This window comes from Harpia harpyja, chromosome Z, assembly GCF_026419915.1.
Source record: "Harpia harpyja isolate bHarHar1 chromosome Z, bHarHar1 primary haplotype, whole genome shotgun sequence".
NCBI lineage: Eukaryota > Metazoa > Chordata > Aves > Accipitriformes > Accipitridae > Harpia > Harpia harpyja.
In genome coordinates, this window is record NC_068969.1 from 13769709 (window position 1) to 13786093 (window position 16385).

Here is a 16385-nt window from a genome sequence, read left to right on the forward strand (position 1 = left end):
AGTAATTTAGAGCCTCTAAACATTTTAAAATGACCCTCTGATATTTTTAAACTGACTTTAATGGACAACAACGCGCAGCCTGCCGTGTCCACCCAGGGCCACAACTGCCCTCAGACACCAGCCAAATCACTGAGAAGGATGCAAGAACCCCATGCGGGAGGCTCTGACATGATCTCCCGTCCATGGCAATGTCCAAAGTTGAAGAGCTCTGAGTCCCTTCCACCATTGCCATCCTAGCATTGCAAACCAAGGCATGGCTGGGGGGTAAGAAGAGTGCTCTCCTTGAAAGAATCATTTTGTTTGGTAAATGAGAGTTTTCAGAGTCAGGAGGCTAACTGGAAAACAACCCTGTGTGCTTGGGAAAGGCTGCCTGGGAGTCAGGCAGATGCTTTACTGCTGGCTTCTCAGCTGTAAACCAGACCATGAGACATGACTTTAGATAGATGCTCATTAACCCACTCGTACCCATGGGAACCAATGGCAGAGGCAGATTATCAGTTCACTAACAATCAGGTCAACCCAGGGCCAACCTACAGAGGTAGTTGGGTGCCCAGTTCCTATTTGCAGGATGACCTTCCCTCGGAAAACTTTGGGAGCTGAGGTAGCTCCTGGCCCTGGGGCTGCAGGTCCCACAGGAACCCTTTGCCCTCGGGCCCTGCAGAGAGAGTCAACACTGTCCTATCTCCCACACTGATGCCAAGGAAATATCCATCATGATTGTCTCCTGGCCATTTCAGGGAGGAAAGGTGATTTTGGGGCAGTGACTGTCATATTGGGAGGAGCCCTCTCCAACCAGGGCAGTGAGATTAGTGGAATGGAAGGGTCCTTCTCCAAGCAACCATGCGTGGGATGGACACGGCTGTGCCTGGCAGCAGGACCAAGAGCCTCTTAATATGCCTAAAACTCCATTTAGAGCGATATAATTAAGAACAAACCCTGCAGTAGATAGTATTAATGGATGTACAAATTAAATTATCATGCACTTCATTTAAGGCATTATAAATAGAGCCATTACTCTCCCCACAGAGCAAGATGCAACCCACGCCCACCGCCCCCATGCAAAGGCCAGCACAGGGCAGAGCATGGCCCACCAGCAACAGCCACTGCCAGCCTCGGTTAACCCTTTCAGGCCTGAACTCTCACACCCAGACGTGGCCACGTCAGCACTGCCGCAGAGTAGACCCCAACGGCAAGCTTTGGCAGATGTAGTCTTCTCAGCTCATTAAGGCCCAAATTTTAATGAGACACGGCCCCAGACAAGCAGCGCTGTGCAAATTACACCACCCCAGGAAACTGTGCCTTTCCCATCCATCCCTCTGAGGCATAATATTTCTTCTTCCACCTTTCTCCGGGGCAGGAGGTAATTTGCACTGCCTTGCCTCAGCAGTTTACAATGGTCAGAGCTGGCTCGGCTACCCAAGAGCAAAGGCAGCTCTTCTGCTGAGCAAGGACCTCCCTGCCTCCCCCCCAGGGCAGGACAGATGTGCCTGCTTCCCTTTCCTCTGCCAACGGGCAGCACCCAAATTGGAGCCTGCTCCTGGCAAGTGCTCATCCCAGTTTGCATTGGTCTCTGCCATTTGTGACCCCCGTGCTCTTCACAGGTGTTAAGGCTCTCACAAGTGCCCTGGGAGATGGGCAGGGTGCTTGTCCCAGCCTCGCGCAATGGTGAAACCCCTTGCCGTGGTTCCCAGATTGCATATCAAGCCGGCAGCAGAGTCCCAAAGGGAAGGGGGAAGCACTGTGCAGGCAGAAGGGCTCAAGGGTGATAGGTCCATAATTCCTGCTAACATGCAGGAGAACCCAACCTTATCCACCCAGGGCAGGGGCAGACTTTACCCCTTGTCCTGCTCCCCTTTGCTCAGGCTCCTTCTTTGCACAATCCTCAGCATACTGGTATCCTTTCCCAAACTTTCCCCCACCTCCATCTCACTCCTACTCCAGACTCACTCCATTTCCTCCCCTTTCCTTTGGAGAATGGCTGTAATCCTTCATGTATTCCTCATCAGTGAGATTTATGAGTGCAATTCCATTTTATTTTGATGGTTAATACTAGCACTAATGCTGCTGTCATGTCTACATAATTAATAACAAGACTAATAATACCAAACCAATCTAAGAGTCACTTTATTGGTCTTCAATGTCATTAGTAAGAGCTGACATAACCAATTCAAGTTGTCGTCCATACTGAGTCACCATTACCACGTCTCCCATAAAAAACCCACAGATCTGGGGCTGTACTGCTGCCCAGACTCCCAATCCAGCAAGCAAAGCTATACAGGGTCATCTGAGGGCGATCCCCTCCTCATCTAATTAATATTTTAGAGAGCTACAACACAGTGAGCAGCAAGAAAGCAAGACAGCATGGAGCAATATAAAACGTTTTGCTGAGATGAGCTCTCGGGGACCAAAAGATACAACTTGCATGTCCCCTGTGACTGCAGATGCTACTTGCACTCAGCCCGTTCTGCATTTTCCCACCTGCCACAGCATCGTGTGGCCCATCATATACATGGATACAGAAAAATAGTCTTTGATGCAACATCACTGTCTGCCTTAGTGTGCAAAAGCCTGTAGAGCCGCTGCTGTCTGCAGCAGAGAGGTTGGTGTCCACATTCTTAAAACAGGGTCTGGCTGGGCACTATAAAATGTGACAAGCCACCATGAACCACCCAGGCCTTTTAGGCTACTTTTTCATGGTTAGTAATCATGAGATCTCTTAATAACCTGTTTTGGAACGATTTCTGCTTTATGGCCAGCCTGGCTGTTAATCCTGTAGATTGCACTCACACTGCTTTCAAAATTTATTCTGCAGTCAGGGCAGCAAGTTGCTCTCTACTCATTTGAAGGCTGAAATCGCTGCCTCAAAGCACTAAGATTTAAGGGGTGAAAAATCCTTCAAAGCAACTCACTAACTACTGTGAGTACTGGAAACACTTTGGTTTCCATTCAGGTAATCACACACTCTTTTCATGTCTTATTCCCACTTAGCTTCACCTTCTGCTTCTCACAAATTATCTGAAGCTGTTTGATTTGAGCCAAGATTTGGGTAGAATTTAGGAAAGTTCAATAGTAACAGTTTAATATTGCTAAATTAATCCAAACTATTTGCTTCTCCCTCCTTTTCCAATCACAGTCCTAGAGTTAGAGTATAGCAGCTATTAAGCATTTTCCAACGCAAACCACGCATGTTTCAAATTGGTCTCAATTTAGCAGTTTTATTTTTGTCTTAAATGATAGGGAACAGCATTAGCACAAGGGTCATTACGTGAGTCAGCAGCACGCAGCGGCTGCCTCTCACCCAACAAGACTGAGAACAGCCTCCTGCTCTACTTCAGCCTGGGCAAGCCTCCTCTCCTTCATGCTCCTGTTTAATCCTACCCCTGACAGCAGAGCCATCCTACACCCCATGGAAGAGGCTGCTCCCGAACCAGCAGTATTATTAGGTATTTCTCAGCATTGGAGCATCCTAGGTGATTTCAAACAGGAAAGCAGCCAATGCTATTGACCTTAATTTTTATAAAACTTAGGCGCGGTGCATCTGCCACAAACACAAAAAGAAGGTAGGTTTTCAGCAGGAAGACCCTAAGGAGTAAGGGAAGCAGAAACACAGCCCTGTTTGCCTATGCTGGGCCACCCAAGTCACAGCTGACAGATTTAAGCATACCTAAACCTCTGGCCTGTTTTTTGGCAGTCAGCCCTCAGGCAAAACTGAAGGCATTGTTCTCCAGACGTAGAGCTTGGAAATAAGTTCCCAAAGCCAACAGGTCAACCCATGCATCACTGCCTACTGCAGCATGGTTCTCAGTAATCACATGCAACACATGGGTCTGCTGCAGTGTAGAGACACCGTGTCCTTGTTCAGCACTGAGAAAATGCCTCCAAAACAAGGGGATGCATCCTACTCCAAGCACTATTTTGCTGGTAAGCCCTCGCCTGATCCTCCTCTACCACAATATATTTTGCTTGTTGCGTTAAGTTTGAGTTTCTGCTAGGCTTAGTGAGGCTAGAGACAGCGCAAAACACCACCTCACTTGCTGCAGTTACTAATCAGGCCACACCATGCAGCACTGCTGTTAGGCTTCATGTCATGAAGTCTTCAACTGTTTTAACACCAGTCTGTGGCACTGACCCCCTCTGCAAGTTTCTGCTCACAATCTCCCATTTAACTCCCTTCCCTTAGATATTTTCCAACCATTTCAGAGATCATAAGAAGCTTTTGAGAAGACAAGTGCTTGGTGTCTTGCAACTGCTTCATTTCAGGTAAATTAATTTGGGCTTTTGACTTTATTACAAAATCATAAACATGACAATAAATCAAGGCAACAGAGAAAGAGCATAATGTTGGAGGTTTGCCACCTGTGTGCAGCATCTTACCAGCTTGACTGCAGCTACAGAAATGAAAGTTGGGGATTTCAAAATCTTCAAGCCATGGAAGAGCACAGGCCTGGCAGAGCAATTAAGGATTCACACAGCTACTTCCAACCACTCACACTAAGCTCATGCTTATTTCAAGGGAATGTGGTCTCAGAATTAAAATTGCCAAAAAAAAAAAAGGCTCAGATAAATTTAAAAATCTTCCTAATTTTAAAAGCATCAGGTGCAGATCTGGCTTTTTGTTTATTTTTCTGGGGCAGGAAAACATGTATGTGTTCAAAAATCTCTGTGGATGACTAAAGGGCTGTAATTGTAGAGACAACAAAAACCGTACCAGCCACATAAATAAATTTCAGTGCCTGAGAGTGGCCACAGTATTTTCACCGTAACAATAATAATGCCGAGACCGGAGAACAGAGAGCGACCATTTATCATGGGAAATGATTAAACATGTCTGGATAAAATACGAACTTATCTGACTTGCACATTTTCTTTCCCAGGCACTTTACTGCAATTACCTTCATTTCTTTCACTTGTTTAATAGTAGTTCACAAGATCTTCCAGCACCTGCAGTGCCCTTCTGGCCTCTGAAGGTTGCTGCAGGATTGTAACAGCACCATTAAATAGTCTTTGTCAAGCCTCACTAGGTAGGTGAGAGCCACAGCCCTGGAAAAGTGGGGTAAAGTGACGTTTGGTGACTGACACATCTCCTAGGTGTCCCTGGGACTAGCAGAGACCCAAATGTATGCTGCAGCCAAGCCCAGGAACACATAGGTAAACATTTTTGTACTGGAAGGGGAAATAGAGAGACCAACATAAAGTTGTTAAAGCAGAACTCTGGGTCTTGTTTTTTGAAAGTTTGAACATTGCATGTCAAGATGCTGCTTGCTTAATTTCAGCTGCACAATACCACAACTTCATGCTTTCAGGTACCGTTTCTCAGCGCTCCCATGCTATAGCCTCTCTGAAATTTTGTTCTGGTTCGATAAAGAAATCTGGAAAGTGACAACTCTGATCCTGTGCCAAATGCAGGCTGGCAGACAGCTGCAGAAGGAAGGAAGTTCGGAGAAATATGGAGTTTTTCAGTAGTATGAAGTATCACAATTGGCACAGTAGTATCCGAGTCTAAAGGGACTGATCCTGTAATAATTGTTTCTTAGTGAAGGATGATCTCTATCCCTTCACAGAGGCAAAAGGTATACAAATACATGGGTCCAAAATGCTGCTTTCAGTTGAATCCCTGAGGCTCGTAAGTGAAGGACTAGAAAGAAGAAACAGTACTGAGAGAGATCACTCGGTAAGAAACAGCAGAGTCAAGTTACACACACGGTTTTGAAACAGGATGGCTGGAGAACCATCAGTGGAATGAAACTGGAAGCTGCCCTGCCAGTCTGAATTCAGCCGGAGGGTGCCATGCAGAAGAGGCATTAACCACCAGGGAGTTTGATTATGAGATGTGGGACTCGGTCCAAACCCTGGTGAAACACGGCCCTTCTCACAAACTGTGTGCATTTCGGTGGGTAGTTCAGGTGGAGGCAGGGGATTCAGCAGCTCATAAGAACTAGGAAGAGATTTACTCTGCGGCAGACCAAAGACGTATTGACAAAGCGGTGTGTTTCAGTGGGATGAGGTGGGCACAGTTTGCTCTCCCACCTCCCAAACTGTATCTGTTCTGAAGGCAAATAGACTACCACTGCACCTCACGCACGGGCTCCAAGCTCGCTGCCTCGCAGGGGTTTCACACCTACAAATGTTTTTATTATTTTGCAGATCAGAAAGCTGAAGAGGAACAAACGCTACCCTATTCTCCAGTAGTGTCAGGCATGACTGTGAATAATCAGCCTCTCAAAGCCTACTCCCAAGCATTTCAAGTTGAAATAGCTCTTGTTGCCTTGCTGTAAGCAAGAAATGGAGGCCACAGGCAGAGTCCTGCAAGCAGCAGATGGCTCAGGCTGTAAGGACCTCTGGCCAGATCGTGGAGAGACCTCAGAGCTGCCAACTGGCCCCCAAACACCCCTCCTTTTCTTGGCAGGGAAGTCCATGGCGTACCAATAGGAGAGGTGAATGGGATTGCTTCTGGACCCGTGTGAGGTGATGGGCCATGCCACATGGTGCCAAGCCAGCCCCTTGCAATTAGTAGGACTTCTGCCTCAACTGCTCTGCTAAAAACAGGGATAAGAGCACATTCCACCATCAAGATGCTCCTGAGTGCAAATACATTCAAGACCTCAAAGTGCTCAGACAGCACAGTGATCAGGGCTGCAATACAGGGATCTAAGCTTATTTAGGAGGAAAAACAATTTCATTTGCTTCTTCAAATTAAGGATTCCTGTGGCCAGGGCTCAGCTCTGATGAGGGCTACAGGAGGAAGGTTGTTCCCAAGTTTCTCACTGCCTTCCCCCTCTTCCCTTACCTTCCATGCAGAATCTCAGCCTGTGTGCCAGAGCTTCCCAGCTGGCTTATCACTCCCTATTAATTACAGTGTCTCCTGACCCCTGAAGCTGCCATCCCCAGCGAGAAGCAGCCAGCTCACTGCTCCTAAACCCCACCACCTTCTTAATGTTCTCAAGAGACACCATTTGGAAAGGAAGTCATGGGTTTATTACAGCTGTTCAGAGGCTTGGCCCTCCCTGTCACGTACTAAGGGAATTGAAACAAAATACTCTGAAATGATGGCACTGCAAAGCAAAACAACATACAGCAGTGCTTCTGGTACAAGAAGCTGAGTTACCTCACCAGCATCTCAGACAGTTAAGAAACAGAAGCAATGACATTTCTGGACCAAATTTCCCTCTTCCATTTACTTTTCTCCAGTGTCTACCACAGGTCAAACGCAAACCTCAGTGTGATTTCCATGTGCTCTCTGCCATCAATCTGCCTTTGCTTCCACATTGAAGTCATGCATCAGCAGGATGGTTAAGGAAGGACATTTCCACACCATGCACTGTCAGTACAGATTATTTCACTCCCTTAAGCTCCTTGGGGGTGTAATTTGCAGGAAGCCCAAATAAAGCAGATGTCTAAACCCCTAGGCTTGCGGAGGTAGGTATTACTGAAGCTTGTCACCAATGGCAGTGAAGTTTAGCATATTCTCCCCAGACATTTAGGTTCAGTCCTGTAATCACTACAGATATACCCAGGCAAAGTTGAAGCTCTTACTGAAAAAATAATCACTGCACAGCAACTCCAAACAAACAACAGTTCTTGCTAAAGAACTTCATTACAGTAAAAGCTCCCTGGATTTTATCAGGAGTAGGTTTTAGCTCCGTGGCTTTCTTTTTCCCCCCAGAGAAGCATTCACATTTCCATGCTGTTTCACGGGCTTGCATTTTCCCAAAACATGCCAACTCTGGCTGCTTGCAAGGGGCTGGCAGCCCAATACCAGCACTTGGTACCAGAACTTCAGGATGGAAGCAAAGAGTCAGAGAAGAGTGGGAATGAGGAGATGGATGAATAGAGAGAGGAGGAACAGAAATAAAGGAGGTTTCTGATTAAATATATGCTTTTGCAAAGGACTGGCAGGTTCTAAGAAATCTTTTGAGAGAAGCAGCTCCATTTTCACAGGCATCCATGGGAGCCTTGCCACTGCCTGGCTCTGCTGCGTTTCTCCAAGGTTTCCAAGTCCACAGTAGCCACAACACAGACAATGCTCAGAAACAAACTGGTTTGGGGGTCTGTCAGGGCAATCTCAACAGGGAAGAGGAGGGATGGCATCAGCTGTCATATGGGTCAGGCTGTGCAGGGAGTCTGGATCAGATGGACGCTGGAGGCTGAACAAGAAGGGCGTGCAGTTGTGTTTTCACTTCGTGCACTACAAAGACATGCCATGGTGGCCAAACTAATTGTGGGGCTAAACAGTCTGCTCAGCCCTGTCTGACACTTGTGAGTTCATTCCTGGCCTGGAAGCACAGGGATCGATGGAGCCGCAGAGGCTGCAAGCCCCAACAACTGCAAATTGGACTTGACATGAATTTTCTCAGTCTCCTACTACCGCCTGCTGAATGAAACTCACAAGAATAATGCTAAGTTCAGCCAAAATCCCACGAAAACACCAGACAGCAATCTACTGTCCTGGAATCACATTTCAGTGTTTTCACTGTGAAATTTCAACTTCTTGGGAAAATTTTTAAGTTTGGACGTGTTCTGATTCAGAGTTCATTTTTGTCCCACAAACCTCAGAAATGATTATGGAAATCAACTTCTCAGTGAGCTTTAGTGCAAATAAACATCTCCAAACACTTCCTAAATCTCACTTATTTCCTTCACAAATATCCACAGCAGTGACCACTGCAGGACAACAGACAGTGCCGCATCCATTTCAAAAGAATCTGAAGAATGCCCTTGTCCTGATGAAGGAGAAAGCTCTAAACTTTTGAGGAGGAAAAAAAAAAAAAAAAAAGAATAAAGCCTGTGGCAGTTGAGACTCATTATCACCAACAAACAGCCCCAAATGGCATATTTCAAGGTTTCTGGCTGACTCAGCTGTCAAAACCTGCCATCCTAATCAATGCTTCTAAGAGCATTTACACATAGTAGGGCTTCATTCAAGTCAACGGTCCAGCTCTTGGTAATTAAACAGAACTACCCATCATGTAAAAAAACACCAGTATCATCTTATTTAAGGAAAGATGTGCTGGGTGAGTCAGACCTATACATGGAAATACTGCTTCCAAAAATTTCATCCACTGGAAATTATTCTGGAAAAGCATGGGGAGAAGAGAGGAATAAGTGAAGAGGGACAAGGAAATATTCATAAGTTTGGGTTGAATCCAAAAATTAATTTAACAACTGGGAGATTCTAAGGGAGAAATGGAAAAGGCAAAAGGAAGTATATTCAAAATCACTATTTTCTTTCTTTACAGGGTTTGGAAAACAAATGCAGCATAATGATTTACCTGACGGTGGGCTTTTTTTTTACCTGTGGAGATATTTTGAGCCCCTGGGTGGCCAAAAGTCTTGTTTGTACAGTTTGAGACCTACAAAACTCAACTATCACAGAAAGAGGAGGATATTCTTGTATCTCTCCACTACAGGAGCCACCAACACAAGCCAGGAAATAAGACAGGGCTCTTGTTCCCTGGTGGCTAGAGTAGCAAAGCGAGCCCCTGGTGCCAAGCAAGCTTGCTTTGCCTTGGACACACCACCTCCATTTGCTTTTCCCCTCTCTGAAACAGATGTGGAGCGTGGAGGGGCCTATTCAAGCCGTGTTTATTAAACACCAATCAAAGAATTTAAAATATCTCAGTTATCCTCAGCTGAAAATTAATCTGTGGGTTGCAGGGAATGGCTCTGCTGTTATTGGCTGCGATCCCCGATAACAGCTGATGGATGGGGCCCTGGAAGGCACCATCAGAAATCTGTGAGCCTGACACCCAGCCCGTTGCACCATGGCACAACAATCCCACGCCTCCCTCCTGTGCTACCAGCAAGGCATTAATTTCTGCTGGAACAACAAGCCCATCAAGTAATCATGACAAAAAGCATTAATGACCTTGCCTTTTCTCATGCCAAGGCATTCTTAATGCATATAACCACTGCGAGTGATCGACACGGCTATAAACACAAGCAGGAAAACCCCAGTCAAGTGAATATCACTCTGTTATTCCAGAACTTCTGACAGCATCCCATTATGTCAGATTGCATTGGGTAAGGTCATATAATCCATCATAACCTGACTTAATGAGGCAATTAAAAACAAATGCATTTCATGGACAAACTGCTTGCTATATAGCCCTTCCCTGATTCCACTTGGCTTCACATTTTCTTAGGGGTGAAGAGTCCAAGACAAACTAAAAGGAGTAAAGGTGTAATTTATTTAACTTCCTTTCAAGTACATGAAGCATAAAAGTACTACTCTCCTTCAACAACAGGTAAATAGCTATGTACCTGAGGGAGAGTCATAGCAGAAAGGCTTTCTCAGGGCTGAACAGATATAAAATAAATAAATAAATAAATAAATAAATAAATAAAAGGCATTTTGACACCACCACCCCTCTTTTTTTTTTGCAATCTATTTTTCCTGTAAAGCATGGATTATTAGTCAGTGCAAGAGATAAAGCATCAAGCTAGTTGGGCTGACCACCTGGGATTCATTGTACTTTTTCTCTCTCACACTTTATTTTTTGAAAAAGAAAAGAAAAAGCATGTTGGATCTGGCTCCTTTGCCTTACTAGTATTTGGTACACTCAAGCAAAGCACCCTTCACCGCCTGGGTCATCTGGAGAAGCACAAGTAGCAGCACAACTGCTCAGCTTGTCCCAAACACCAGAAGTTATATTTCAGGCAATTACTAGGGGAAGATTTAATTTGTCATTGAGGAACATGCAGCGCCCGGGTTTATCCATCACTCCAGTGGGGCACGCCAGCAGGGGAGCACCCAGGGACACACGTACCTTTGCTGCCCATTTCTGTGCTGCCATAGAATCACTGGTGAGAGCTCCTGGCACTCTCAGTCTAATTTTCCTAGGTCACTTGCTGATATCAGAGGTGACACTAATGCACTGCTCTTGCTGGTGAAACCTGAGAGCAAAACTTATTGGAGAGATCCTGGGCTCCTTCCTCAACCTGAGCAGCTTGAAAGGAGTAAACCTGGCACTTCCAGCAGCCAGAGCAACACAGATAGACTCCAGAGAGACCTCGGGGCATGCACAGCATTCATATGTATACAATAAGGACACCACAAGTTCACACAAACAGGGTCTATACATAGCCATAACTGACATCCACTCTCCGAAATATGCATCAATAAGGACACCACAAGTTCACACAAACAGGGTCTATACATAGCCATAACTAACATCCACTCTCCGAAATATGCATCAGACAATTCTGTGCTGATACAGACCATGAACAAACTGGTTTGCTTTTTTAAAGCCGAGGAATCTTCTAACATTTACTACTAGCATTGATCATTTTTCTGTCTGAATCTGAGGCCACCCAAACACCAGCTGGCCAAAACCAGGTTCGATGCAAGTGGTTGCTTTGGCCAAAAAACAGCCAGGGAGGTACACACTGCTTCAACACAAATAAAGAACATTTTTAGTGGGAGGAGTGGTGGATTTGTTCATCCTGCAGAAAAGACAAGCACTTTGTAACAACTCAAAAAATGAATTTTTGTTCACCAAGCTCAGGGAGACAGAAGAGATGAAATGGAAACCTCACTCCCCTCCTGCAGCCTGACCAAGGCTCTGTCTGTCTCCCCACTATGAACTACAAGGCACGAGGAGGGTGGAAGGTCAGCCTGTGCCTGGCAAAAGACGGAAGGAGCTGCAGCTTTGCACAGAGCACTATATATTTATATGGATGTATATGAATTAGGCCGGGGCAGTTGCACATGCAGTGCGCAGGGACTATTAGCAGAACAAACCGTGGAAGAAATGTATTCCTGTTTCCTAGCAAAGTAGTTACTGGATTTATTTTGCCCAAGAAAAAGAAAACTATAGAACTTCAAATGAGCAAGAATCCCTGAGTCCTCAAATATCTTCACAGCTATTGAATTGGGTGACCTGAAAACCACCGCTCACTCAATAGAGAAATGGGATTTTTATAAATACACGTATCAGCAAATGAATATTTAATGTTTTCTGTACCTATCAGTGTTCAGGGCTTGCAATATTTAAGCAATAAGATTTGTCAGAAATTGTAGTAGCCATAAGATAATTACATCTCTGGGGTATTTTGATGCACGAAGGGCAGACAAGTGCTTGTATTATCTCGAGATTGTGATTATGTCATGATTATAACATCATATAGAAATAGGTTATTGCCAGTAAAAAAAAAAATCCCTACATGATGACCGGTCCATAGCTTGCTTGGCTCAAAATAATAGTATGTTCTTTCGTTATCAAAAATAATAATTACACCACTGTACTAGCAATGTTGTCCTCACAACTGACAATATTTTCATTAGAAGCTGCTTTCTGCAGTTAAATACACTGAGAAATTCTCAGCCTAAAACATGTTTTCTCATGTTTGTCCCCGAATTTAGAGTCAATTATACTTCCAGTCAGAAGGAAGGCCATTTCAAAAGTGTTCCTTTTAGTCCTTTCTGATATTTCTGAATAAAAATAAATGTCCCCTGTCAGCAAAATGCTAACATATAGGCTTTAGAAAGAATTCAGCCACACTTAAGTACTTTGATGAATCAGGACCTAAGACACTTTTTAGATACCATAAGCCTAATTCTGCCCTCCTTTTATGCTGGTGTCAGTCTAGACTAACCTCATTCCCTTCAATGCAGCTAAATCCAGACTGACATCAGCACGGTCAGACCCAGCCTCCCGCTCTTTTAAAGGCTTTCTCACTGCAAAACCCAAATAAAATTTGTTGCTAGGGCAAACATCTCCCTTGAAACTCCTGCTGTGGCAAAGTCCTACCTTGCAAGTCCAAGGCCTGCCGGGTCTGCATATGGGAATACTTTGGAAGTCATCACCCATCCACAGGTTTGCCAGTGCTGTGGACTGTCAGAAAATATTCCACTTTTTAGGACTGCCACCAATGAGCCATGGTGGAGGCTTATTTTTATGCAAGGGGAAAGCACCAACGCCAGTACTGATGTCAAAGCTTTGCCAAGCCTGTTTTCACGGTGGATCTAGAAGGAAAGGGTTTGCACACAGGGTAGCAATGTACCCTCTGCTCCTCCTTTTGCTAGCCCAGGTCTTTGCAGGCACACGATCAGCCATCCCATGCCAGAGATCAATACACCACCACCATTGCTATGCCACAAGCTGTGGGGATGACTGTTAAGAGGAACAGAGCTGTGATTTCCAAGAGTGTTTCTCCCTGCCCTTATAAATAAATGACTTACTGGCTGTTTGACCAGCAAATTGGTACTTCCCATCCCTTTCAGGGTGATTTTCACCAACCCTCTGATGAGTCATAAGTCACAACCTGAGCAGGGGAGGAAAGATTTACAGGAGCTGTGTAGAAAAAAGCAAACAAACAAACATTTACAGCTTCCTATAGCAGCATAACAGATTGCAAGTAGCAAAAGAGAACAGCCAGAGTGTCACCCCTGAGATGGTTTGGAGACTACAGTATTGTTTTTCAAAACTAAGAGGCTAGGACAAGTCATCCTAGAAGACGAGATTTTAATCTCAATGGATTTCTACCCAAGTAAATAAAGCTAATACAAGGGACCAGGCAGAATCCAGGAAATTTTGCAGATGGACAAAACAACTTATTGCTTTGTCCCTCTGAGTTCTGCCCTGTTCCCTTACCTTTGATTCAGGATCAATTCCCAAGAGCATCTTGCGCAGAGAAGACTAATTAAAAAAATACCCTGTCAAAACAACGAGCAGGAACTGCAGCAACGTATTTTTTCTGTGAGAAAGCACCACAGAAAAGTAATCAATGTTATTGCAGGAAAACGTTCTCTCTCATAGAACTATTTTGTATGGGGAAGGCATAAAATGACCCAGTTTCTCCAAAAGAAAAAAAAAAAAAGTAAAACCTTCCTATTCCCTCCCCATTTGCAGTTTGCTTGGTGCTAGAGTTGAGCAAACAAGTCGAGGGTGAATCCTTCTAGACACTGAGCAGCTCCTGCAACACACCAAGCATTGCACATTAAGACCTCGCACCCCTAATTAATAATTAATTAGGACAGTAAAATGCTCTGCCCTCTCCAATGAAGCGAAGAGTCCAGCTGAGATTCAGATGAACAACTGATATGCTCAACTTGCTGGAGAAACATGCCTTGTGTGGCGTGGGCTCAGATCATGATTTAGCAAGGCACCACTGTGCCAGGACACAGGGAACTTGATCTACTGGCAGACCGGCTGGCTCCAACCAGCTCTGGGGCTGCCAGCTACTGCTTCTCTGGGCTCAGAAAACCATGTGCAAATACTGTGACTGCCTGTACCCCATCCGTGACCGCTCCAGACAGATTGCACATAAAAACCACATAGAAAAACAATACCGAGCACCAGAATATTAAAACTATAAACAGCATGATGAAAGCCTTATGAACTGCACATTTAAGAGTGTTTTTATTACCTTAATTCAGCCTCTGAGTGCATAAATATGAAGGTACACATTTTTAATTATAGGATATGTACTATTTTTATGTGAGGGTCTCTTCCTCTTTCTCTTCAGTGCTTTAATGGTGATAACCAAACAGGCAGCGCTTCCACACACTGACGAAACCAGAGCCAGGGGTCTCTCAGCGCCCAACTCGCCTCACCCCAGTCAAAGCCTGCTCTAAATCCAGGGTCCCATGTTCTCCATGGCCATGCCTTCTCTACAGCATTAATCACTGCAGCATCCAAATGCTTCACAACTACTAAGGAATTCAACTTCACGATCCTCCTTAGAAGTGAGCAGAGGGTTTCTGGTCTCCAACAGGCTCCCACTGCACACAGCCACAAATGGCCAGAGGAGATGCTCGTTTTTCAAAATCCCATTGTGGCATTCAAGGAAAGAAACAAAAGAAAGTTTAACTTTGCCCTTGTTTTGGGCAGCAGCTTACAAGTCAGCAAAAAGCTGCTGCATGGGGAATGGAGCAGGTTCAGAGATCCTGTGCTTGAGCAATACAGGGACCATACAGTCTAAGAAACCTTGGTTCTGCACGTGCAACTAAACAAGTTTTTTCCTCTGATGAAATATAGGCCAATGCGTTCCCCTTGCTCTCTTCCCCAAGAGGCACAAAACATTAATTCAGTCATTTCATTAATTCAGGCTTTACACATCAAAGTGAATTGCTCTGGGTTTGTTTCTGGATGGGACTGAAGATGCTCCAAACACCAGAGCCTGGTGGGAGAAGACACCTGAGCCCCAGTGTGAGTCCGAACACCCGTGTGGGCAAGGACTGCTTGAAGATGGCAAAGGCTGCTCAGGTGCAGGTGAGCACTTGGGGATCTGAGCAGGGGGGACATTAAGGGAACTACCCTTTTAAAAAGAGAGCAAATGCAAGTTCATTTAATTCTCTTCCTTTTATGGTTCACTGTTTTATGATAATGTCTTGCTACAGGCTGCTTTTGCCCTGCCATACAGTGAAAGCGCATCTCTCAGGTCCTGTAGACATCCACCGTGCTGTCTAGTTTCCCACCTCTGCGGAACCACTACAACAATAAGCGCACACACCACTACCCCTTCCCCTCCTCACAAATCATGGTTCCCTGTGTGCTGGGAGATCCTGTGCGAGGAAAAGCTCTACTGCTGCTATGCTGGCCCAGTGGGACTGGGGAGACTCAACAAATGAAAATATCAGGGGAAGACACACAGGCAGATCTGGAAAGCAGTGAAATCCAAGCACAGGAAACTCATTTATCACAGAAAGGATTTCAAATATGAAAAAAACGCAACTCATTCATCTCACTTCTGTACAATCAACAGTCTCCTTGTACACACTATACATCCTTGTCAATGCTCTGCAGCAATTGCACTGCTTAGTGCTTCAATGGGACAAGAAACAGGAAAGGGTGAAAAATACCTGGGAACAGGGCAGCTGCTTAAAAAGAGAGAAAACCCCATTTCCTCCAGGAGACCCCTAACCTCATGATTTCCTTCTTGTCTGCATGAGGAAGAAACCACAGCCACGTTGCCTGTGTTGCGGGAAGGTCTCTGCTACCGCCGGTGCAAGCCTGAAGCTGCGGTTGCACAGCACTGGACCTGCGTTGCAGGCACAGCAGTTGTCCCGCTCGTAGGCAATAGGACTGCATGAGCTATTTTCAGCATCCCCAGGACTGTTTGTGTTCCCAAAAGCCCTCTTGGTTTCTGTAGCTCTCCCTCCCCTGCTTTCCACCATTTCGGATATGCAAAGCTTCTGCTCGTGATGCAGCGCTCAACTTCTTTGCGCATAAAGCTCTCCAATAGCTAAAATACAGCTCCTGGAAACAGCACCAGCCTAAGACTGTGTATTCAAATCAAGGCTATGTATTCAAATCCTCACTGCTGTCCTTCTGAATGGTTATACACCCAACTGCTGTGCCTTTGTAGGGTGGGATTTTCTATCCCGCATGAGTAACTGTGATTTCGTAAACATACATTTGTCCCACCTAGGGACAAAACACATC

At 45.2% G+C, this 16385-nt stretch overlaps 1 protein-coding gene across 1 annotated transcript in view; it reads right to left on the minus strand.

Moving 5' to 3' along the window:
* Nucleotides 1–16385, minus strand: part of GRIP2 (glutamate receptor interacting protein 2) — a 294431-nt gene that overhangs the window by 154980 nt on the left and 123066 nt on the right. The gene's annotated exons all lie outside the window — the stretch shown is intronic.